This window comes from Schistosoma haematobium, chromosome 3 (genome assembly GCF_000699445.3).
Source record: "Schistosoma haematobium chromosome 3, whole genome shotgun sequence".
Lineage (NCBI taxonomy): Eukaryota > Metazoa > Platyhelminthes > Trematoda > Strigeidida > Schistosomatidae > Schistosoma > Schistosoma haematobium.
Window position 1 is genome coordinate 30,378,847 of NC_067198.1, and position 7,899 is coordinate 30,386,745.

The following is a 7,899-nucleotide window of genomic DNA, read 5'->3' on the forward strand; positions in this document are numbered from 1 at the left end:
TATTTATTCATGTACATTTTTGTAGTAATCCGAATTCAGAGAATCCAGAGTTTAGTGTTCCAACTGTCTTGTCTTTTTTCACTCGCGTGCTTGCCAACCAATCAGGATTTAGAATAGTTCTCTCTACCCCAATCGAACTCACGCGTATTAGACTCAAGGTTAAGCCACTCAGCCTAACGCGTCAAGGTCATAATTTAGACTACACAGACCAAGGTCAAGTCATAACAAGTATCACGGGGTAAAAGCGATCCAAGGTCATAACAATTGGCGACGGGGATTTTGGCAACAAAGAAATAATAATAATACAAGTGGTGACTCAGATTTTGGAAATAAATTAGCTGTATAATTGCCGGTGATTTTTGGAGCTAATATTATTGGCAAAAAAAAATGTCGATTTCTTTCGAACAGTTGCGGTTAATATTACAGCACCAGCAGAAAATGTTTGCCTTGCAACAAGAGCTATTTATAACAGTTTTGGGCAGACTTTGCATTCAAGCAGAAAATAAGAAATCTATGTATCATGCAGATAATGGTGCAGTAATGGACATTTCAGAAGCATATCCTGTGCAGGATTCAAATCCCTCTATACCAGAAGGGAAACGTAATATTGGTAACGTGTCCAGCTCAGAGCAAGAAAATATTGTGTTAAATGCACATGAAGTTGTGACAATACCAGATGATCAGAAGCCAGATCCTGTAGATGATGCCCAGAGTCCAGAATCAAATGAAACACTACTGGTACTGTCTAGCTGCGAAAATAAACGTCAGCTCGAACAAAATTGTGGTCCACGTGCTACTAGTCGAGAAAGCTATGGTGACTCGTATTCAGAAAATAACTGGAGCAACACGATGAACAAAATTGTACCAGATGTTACTCAAAATCACCGGAAGACAGAATTTTATATTGAGTCAACTTATCCCATTTCTAATGACAGTGTGCCAGATATTGATTCTCAGAATAATGCATATGATTTTGATGAAACATCTTATAACAATGAGGGAAATATGTCAGCTGAGTCGAATGATGGCCAAAAATCTAATTTAATTCTGTTAGACGTTGACTTTCTTAATGACTCGTTATCTGCTAACGAGATTCATAATGAATTTGAAAATAATGAACTCAGATCAAAGGCCGTTCATCATCATCTAGTCATTTTTAGTGGCTTCTCCAGTCAATACGAGAAACATGGTTTAAATAAAGTCCTACTAGTTGTATTTTGGAGCCATAAGGACCCAACATTATTTCGAGGAGGAGGAGAATGTTGAGGAATTTAAAGTCACATATAATTTTTTTTTTTTAATCAGAATCTAAAGTTGGAATTTTCAAAAAAAAAGGGGGAGGTGTTATATCCGAGTGGAGATTAAATTACAGGTAACTTCCGAGGACTATTCATGGACTAATATTCTTATTGTATAACTACTCAACAATTACACTATGTATATTTATATCCCTCTTATGACAAGCTTTATTTTGGCCTATAATTTATTATTGTACGATTTACGGTTCTTAAGTTATGTTCAGTTTATTAACTACTGCCTCCCACATCCACAGCCACTTTTTGGGCTTATTTGTGTACAATATTATTTCCTATTTTATGGTACGTTGCGGTCTGTGTGATTGATATATAAACGAAGTATGCCTGATTCTGGTCTGATCTGCTCTGATTCGGAAGCTGGTATCTTGTTCTGGACTCAAGTGGAAGGGCTCGTAGGACATAGGACCAATAAGGACACTAAACTGCCCACACCGGTTGAACGTCATTGGTTGGCCTAGTGCGAAGATTCGTATAAGTCGTATTCGGATAGGTAGATAAGTCGTGTGATCGAAAAGTCAGACATCCAAGGTCATAACAATAACCTTGAGTATGCACTGGGTTGGGATGACGTAGTAATGTAGTGGAAATTTTTATATCCTCATGAATCATTTTACGAGATCTTCCTCCTTTACCGCATTCGAAATTTGTGTAATTAACATAGTCTAGCAGTAGATCCTTAAGAGTTGTATAAGAAAGCGAGATAGGCTTTTCCCGTAAAGCCAGAGTTTTTAAAAAGCTATATGCTTCTTTTACGATGAATGTGAGGAAATGTGCTATAATATTAACATCCTCATCATCTTCCTTGGTCGTAGCCCAGATTTCGAACCTTTCAAAGTAATCCTCAAAAGCATCAAAATCTGAATGTCTATCCAACCGTTCCATCACAGGATCCTGCTCGCGACGCCAATATAATGTTTTGAACTATTTGAATTGTAACACGAACTAAGAGTCCCAGAAATAACGCAATTGAATCAAGAAGTACTAGATAAGCACAAACGAATGTACTGTATTTAGAAATCCAAATCAAGCATTCAACAAGTACAACGGAATCATTAGTTCATCCAAACATCGCAGTTAAGCAAATATTATTTTTCATCTGACAGACAGTTTAGTTTCCCTTCTTTGAACACTTTCCTAGAAGGCCTTATACTTACTAGGGTAAAGAAGGGCTATAAGAAAGGTGTTTTCTAAGTGACCACGTAAGTGAACACAAAGTTGTGAAGTTGCGGAGTAGGAGTGTTCATTGTTTTAAAGTGGAACCCCATGAATATGTGCTTTGTTGGCTGCAGAGTGTCAATACAACGGGACAACTAGAACATCTCAAAGCTTAGGTCATGTTCTTTTTATTGACGAAAAGTGTAATGATGGTACAATCTAGGAAATATTGGGTGTATAGGACGTAACTACTCAGTAGCGTGGTGCCGAGCCCAAGATTACTATGAACACCACTACAAAAGAACGCGCGCCAGGATATCCATAAAATCCCCCGGAAGAGAAATATCAGAAGGCAGTTAATGGACTAAGTCGAGATATATTTGCTGGCGATCTCGTGGTATCGAAAGGATACCGAGATCGTGACAGGATACAAGCTTGGTTACAGAGCGTAACCGAATTCGCGCGAGGTCACAATCAAAGTGAGTACAATGGATGATTTTAGCACAGTTAAACAAAGAGCACATTAAACAGTCACTGGTACAATTGGTTATAATAATAATTGCTTTCATTAAACCAATCGTGTTCTCGTGATAAAAACAAGTCACTACAGTCGTTGGTCATTAACACTTTGTCCTCACCCGTACTGAAATGGGGTTCGTAGAGTCCAAAAGTTAGCGCTCTAGTCAACCAACAACCTGTATCTAAAAGAAAATCATCTTTACGACACGTTAGTTGTACACTTCCTTATTTTATGAAACACTAAAATTTCCATTCTTGTCTATTGAATGGTGGAATGCGTTTTTCATTCAAAATTGACAAAGCTCACAAGACCACCTAATTTCCTTGTTGTGTAATAGACGATAAAAATAACTCTTCAATGCCTAACCTTTACGGGAGGAGGTATTTAATGGTCTAACAAGGTTTCCGCGGCCTGATAGTATGTGCTAGTCAAGTCCTCTTCAAAAACAAGATTTTCGTAGGACTCGAGAATTCCCTCTTAATCTCAAAATCACTGTCTTCAGAGTCCGTAAATAAATTGTATGAGAAGTAGGAGTCGAGAGATTGTGCCTTATCCACACAAATTGTCAATACACATTATAATGTCTGAGTTATGATTTTACATAAACGAAATGAAAGTTTAAACTGGAACGAGAGAAAACACAAACTCTTACTTGATCAATATTGACTCTTGTTCAAGAGATAAATAATTCATTATTATAATACTTATCAAAGTTTTAATATTTCGATACCAAAATTGGAAGATGCATCATTTACTTACGTTGAGAATACGTTGGAAATAGTTACAGAATAAACGTTTGTACTGCTTGTAACTAATGAGACAGAAATTTCCAGATCTATCTTAAGCGTGCTCCTGAAGTTTATATATACCGCCCCTTCAATCTTCCAACAAGTTATGGACACTGTTTGGAATAATATTCCTTTCGTTAGTCTTCTGTCTTCTTACTGCGACTTGGAAGGGTTTTGGTGTTCTAGTGCTCTGTTATACGCGGTAGTATCAAGAAAAATCAACCTTTCAAGATATAACATCTGGCGACGGGTTATTGTATCAATATGTCATTTACCTTTGAACAATTTGAAGCCTTATTGGAATGCCAAGAAAAACGTTTTGAACAGTTCCAGATGCGCATGATAGAGATGCTAACTCAGAAAATGAACCTGGATCAAAAAGAAGCTACAGATGATCCCTTCAAATCTCATGTTGACCAGATTGTTAATTCTATCCATGAATTTAATTTTGATGGTTCAGCTGGCATTACTTTTGAAACTTGGTTCAACAAATATGAAGATTTGTTCAAGGTCGACCTCAAAAAACTTGATGACGCCTCTAAGGTCAGAATGCTCTTGCGAAAACTTGGAACTGTTGAACATGAACGTTACAGTAAATTTATCCTTCCAAACAATCCAAGAGATTTTTCCTTTGATGCAACGATTGAAATTTTGTCGCAAATCTTTGCCGAACAGTCATCCTTGTTTAATGTTCGTTATCAATGTCTCAAGATGACAAAAGCAGGTGATGATGACTGGGTGAAGCATGCGGGTTTAGTAAACCGTGAATGTGAGCGCTTCAAACTATCAGCAATGACAGAAGACCAGTTTAAGTGTCTCGTATTTGTGTGCAGCCTCCAATCTCCCGAAGATGCCGATATTAGAACTAGGATTTTGAGTAAAATTGAACAATGTCCGAATATGACACTACGAGAAGTAACCACAGAGTGCCAGAGATTGGTAAACCTAAAGCATGACACTTCGATGGTCGAAAATAATGGCCAGTTGCCATATGTTCGTGCTGTAAGCGGAAAGAACGATTCTCGCTCAAGAAAGGTATCGCACACAGATAATCAGCCTTCATCTCCATGTTGGTCTTGTGGTGGTTGGCATTATAAAAGATTCTGCCCATATAAAGAACATTGTTGTAGCAAGTGTCATCGCAAGGGACATAAAGAAAACTGCTGCCGAAAAAGAACCCATAAACGACATTCTTTGAAACCCTACTCGAAGAAATACAGATTTAGTGCTCGAACTAACAAAATATTGGTATCACATAATCGAGCACGAATTTGCCACCAAAGAAAGTATGTAAACTTGGATATAAATAAAAAGCGTGCCCGCCTGCAACTCGACACCGCTTTTGACATCACACTTATTAGTCGGAGAACTTGGAATCTTATCGGTAAGCCACAGGTGCTCCCAACAACCCAGTTGGCTCACAGTGCATCTGGAGGAAAACTAAATATTGATGGAGAGGTTTGTTGTATAGTTTCGAAAGGAAACGCGAAATATGCTTTAAATAGAGTCAGACTAACTGTTACTTGGGTATATGAGGACCCAACGTTATTTCGCGGGGGAGGACGGACGCAGAAAAATTTAAAATCCGGATCTTTCAAAAAAGGGGAGGTGTTATGGATGCTGAAGAAAAATATACCAATAATTATCGTGTTAAGTCTACGGTGGCCTTGGACCTTAAATGTACATTTCCTATTGGTCGATGTTTATTTCACTTGTTAAATATTGTGTAAATGTTGTTCTCTATTTTATGGTACGGTGTGGTTTGTTTGTTTGGTATATAAATAGAGTATGTCTGAAATACAATGATTCATAACTCAGAGGCTGTGACTTGTGTTCTTGACTCAACTGGCTGGGACAGATAGCGAAGCAGGGCCAATCAGGGCACTAGGTTGTCCGTATGTGTTTTCCGTGTCACTGTCACCGAATCGATCAATAAATACGCTGCTTATCAAAACCTGCAGTCCCACCCGTCACAACAATGCCATTTCAAGAAGTCCACTACTTCTATCAGTAATTCGCATCAACAGAAAAGTCATGTTGTCACCAAACTTCGTCTAAGACATGAACTGAATAACGGTCCATTTTATATCACCGATTTTTTCAAGTGCCAAAGGATTAATTAATCATCCCACATAACAGCAGAGTGTTCATTTTTGTTGAGAACCTTTTAAAATTCCTTTGGTCAACTTATTATTTACTCTCAGTTTAAAGATAGTTCAAAGATCAGCATTTGGTTGTCCCGCTGTTTTTAAGTAACAGAAACTACATTTATTGTATGATTGCTAATGTATTGATTACGTTTTATTATCCTAAATTCGGAATCTTCGACTCAGAGTCGATGACAATCATTAGACTGAAGACTTCAACAACAGTACTTTTAATTATACAACCAAACTTTGGTGTAGATTGGGTTAGGTAGGCATAGTAAAATGATTGAATATTGTTACAACGATCACATGAATATTCAATTTATTCAGTCCAGATTATAAGCGATAAGAAAATGTAATAAATATTTGTTACTAATTAGACAAATGAATAAATTAGTAACTAGGGTAATATTATTAAAAAGTGTTTGACATTGTAAAAACAAACTTCCTAATTTTAATACGAACCTATTTTATTATGGTAATCAGACAGCTGAACACTTGAGTAAATGTTACACTATGTTTGCAAATCAGATAAATAATCCAGATTATAAAAGCAATTGTTTTTGTAGATTACTTCTGGAAAACGATCTTGCACCATCCCATCATTTTCTATGAGATTTAATTGATTAAAAAATAAATCATCCTGTTAACTGTTGTCTAGTGATATCAGATAAGTTTCAAGTATCAGATATTGGAGGTAAAAGGCGCAAGACAAAAGTACCTGATGTAGACTAGGACATGAAAATGTGATATAAATTTACATTAAGTTGCCTGTTTTATTTAATATTCATGGGAACACGTTAACAATACTATATAAAGCGAAATGAAATCTTATAAAGAAACAAGTTGAAAGTATTAATTGAAATTGTACATGTCCCATAATACATTATTACAAATATATTAATTTATTTATAACAATCTACCCAACTCTCAATTTATTCGAAGTTATCAAGTCAAACCTTGGTTATAATACCTACAGTCCCATAATACTGTTTTATATTCACGAAGTTTGGAAATATGTAGAAGTAAACAAAGGCGAATAACCGCTTATTATGACTTTCAAGTAGTTTTTAGTCAACTTTCCACCAACCATCATATATGCAGATCAAATGACATTTAATTATTCCGATGTCTGTTATTTTGATTGTCACATTATTCTCATTCTGATGTTGTACGCTTAGAAAATAACTTCCCGATTTCATTAGCATGAGATTACTTATCGATTTAAACATCTTATTCCTTAGTTAATCAAGGTTATTTGATTTACCTTAAATTACAACATTATTGAACTGAACAGTAGCAGAAAAATTGACCTTACATTCAATCACTTTTATGGACAAAAAATATTCCACTTTTCATTTGTAAATTAAATTTTAATCTCAGTAGTTTACTTTCAACTTACATTTTAACTACATATTATTATTATTAACTAAATTCTGTTGTAAATTACTGGTTGTTCTAAACGGTTTATAAAATATGATGGTTGATGAAAGGGAATTAAAGAATGTGTCTCATGGGAATCGGTAATTAATTTGCGGTATAGCACTTGTCACATTCGTATATCTCCGACATTATTTTATCAAGTTGAAACTTGAATTAGTTTCCTTGCAATTCAGAAAGATGTACTGTCGAAAAAATGTGTGGAGCTAGAAAGTATAGTTTAGGTACTGAGTTGTTATTTTGCTAACAAAGCGTTATTATTAATCTGTAAGATGACATATTGAAAATCCCAAGGTTGTAAACAGATAGATTTCTTTTCTTGTTACAATTCACTACAATTTTGCTTTCATTTTATGATTTTTATCAGGCGCACTATGGCGTTTTGTAGCTAACGTAACGGTTAGTTCATTTGAAATGCTTTCATTAGATTCACGTATAATAAAACTAAATTCAAACAATAGTGTATATCGCATTAAGGAGGAAAAATATATTTGTAAAATCTCAGCAAGTGGATTTTAAGTAAATTCAATGTT